Genomic DNA, 2,224 nt, shown 5'->3' on the forward strand with positions numbered 1-2,224 from the left:
CTCATAATCCCACTGTGAGAAGTTTATGGAATTCTGTACTCCCAACTGTTATGGGAGTGCAAACATATATAAGATCACCGACTGTGGAGGCTAATAACTTTGAGATTAAGTCAGCGATCTTACAAATGGTGCAGTCCACCATGCATGCTTACCCTCAGAAGATCCTTATATGCACATAGCTAATTTTCTAGAGCTATGTGCAACATTCAAGTATAATGGGGTGAGCGATGATGCAATCAGGTTAAGGCTATTCCCATTTTTGTTGCGGGATAGAGCGAAAAGTTGGTTGTACTCCCTTCAATCCAACTCTATAAATACTTGGCAGGATTTAGCTCAAAAAGTCCTAGCCAAGTTCTTCCCTCCATCAAAGGCAGCAAAGTTGATGGGAGAGATTAATAATTTATATCAGATGGAGGGGGAGTCTTTGTATGATGCATGGGAGCATTTTAAGGAGTTGTTGAGAAAATGCCCCCATCGTGGTATTGAAGTGGATGCTGGTCCACAATTTTTATAATGGGTTGTGTGGTACTACTCGTACCATAATTGATGTTGCAGCTGGTGGGGCATTCATGAGTAAGAGTGCCAATGAAGCATATGAATTGTTAGAAGACATGGCCACTAACAATCACCAATAGTCCGATAAGAGGTCAACCGGTGTTAGAGAGGTTGTCGGAGTTCATAAACTTGATCCCATCACTGCCTTGACTGCTCAGGTTGCTTCCTTGACAAAATAGTTGCAACAGAATATTGTGTTTGTTAATGCCATTCAAATGTCAACAGGTTGTGAAATTTGTGATGGTCCTCACCAATTTGAGTAGTGTATGACAAAAAAGTTCAATAACACCTTCCCTATGGAGCAAGTCAACATGATGAGTAATTTTAATAGGCAAGCCAACAACCCTTTCTCCAACACTTACAACCCAGGGTGGAGGAATCACCCTAATTTTTCATGGAAAAATAATCAAGGCCCTCAACAACAGTTTCAGTAGCCCATTTTTCAAGATCCACCTCAAGAAATGTCACAACCACCGGTTTCTCAAAGATAAGACAAATGAATTACAAGTTGCAATATTGACTTTAACCAACTCCCAAGCTCAGTTTATGACTGAAACTCGGTCATCCATCAGAAATATTGAAATGCAAGTGGGTCAATTGGCAAATATGTTACAAAGTAGACCTTAATGAAATTTTCCAAGTAATACTGAGGTGAATCCTAAAGAGCAGTGCAATGCAATCTCCTTGAGGAGCGGTAAGGAGTTGGAAGAGCCAGTTGAAAAATCTATGGAATCTGAAATAAAAGGAAAGGTGGAAGAAAAGGTTACTGAGAACCTTGAAAAGAAGCATCTAGAAATAAGTATTGAGCATCACATCAAGATCTCATATCCTCAGAGGTTGCAAATGAAGACGCTTGACAAATAGTTTTCCAAGTTCTTAGAAGTTTTTCGAAAACTTCACATCAACATTCCCTTTGCAAAAGATTTAGAACAAATGTTGAGTTATGTGAAGTTCATGAAGGAAATCTTGTCGAAGAAAAGGACATTGGAGGATTATGAGGCGGTGGCACTTACTGAGGAGTGCAGTGCAATATTGCGAAGAAACTACCTCCCAAGCTTAAAGATCTGGGTAGTTTTACCATTCCTTGTACTATAGGGAATGCAATTTTTGAGAAGGCATTATGTGATTTAGGGACAAGTGTAAATTTGATGCCTCTATCTATCTATAGAAAATTGAAATTGGGAGAAGTTCACCCTACTTCTGTGTCCCTACAAATGGCGGATCGTTCAGTGAAGCAACCAAGAGGTATTATTGAGGATGTATTGGTAAAAGTGAACAAATTCATATTTCCTACGAACTTTATTATTCTTGATGTGGAGGAAGATGAAAATATTATGATCATTCTTGGGAGACCATTTTCGCCTACTGGAAGGGTGCTAATTGATGTGCAAAAGGGGGAATTGAAGCTGCGAGTGCAAAATGAGGAGGTAATATTTAATGTTTTTGCTGCAACTGAAATTCCAACATGTTGTAGAGTGGATGTGATAACAGGAGGCGGTAGTAAGGTGGAAGTGATCAAGAGAAAGGCCATTGCTGAAGATGGTAGTCGAACAGTGCGTAATCGTGTGAAAAGGTTCTTCAGTAGGAAAGCTCGAATGCTACATGAGCGGTGGAAAGCTCCAAAAAGTTGCAACATCATAAGACAGGCTTTCTCATATGACACTTTGGC

General features: G+C 39.7%; 1 non-coding gene across 1 annotated transcript; it reads right to left on the reverse strand.

Moving 5' to 3' along the window:
- Positions 1 to 376: 376 nt before the first annotated feature.
- Positions 377 to 483, reverse strand: LOC133793164 (small nucleolar RNA R71). The gene has a single exon (XR_009874622.1). It is a non-coding gene; the product is annotated as a small nucleolar RNA R71 (small nucleolar RNA).
- Positions 484 to 2,224: the final 1,741 nt, after the last annotated feature.

The sequence above is a fragment of the Humulus lupulus genome, chromosome 7 (assembly GCF_963169125.1).
Source record: "Humulus lupulus chromosome 7, drHumLupu1.1, whole genome shotgun sequence".
Taxonomy (NCBI): domain Eukaryota; kingdom Viridiplantae; phylum Streptophyta; class Magnoliopsida; order Rosales; family Cannabaceae; genus Humulus; species Humulus lupulus.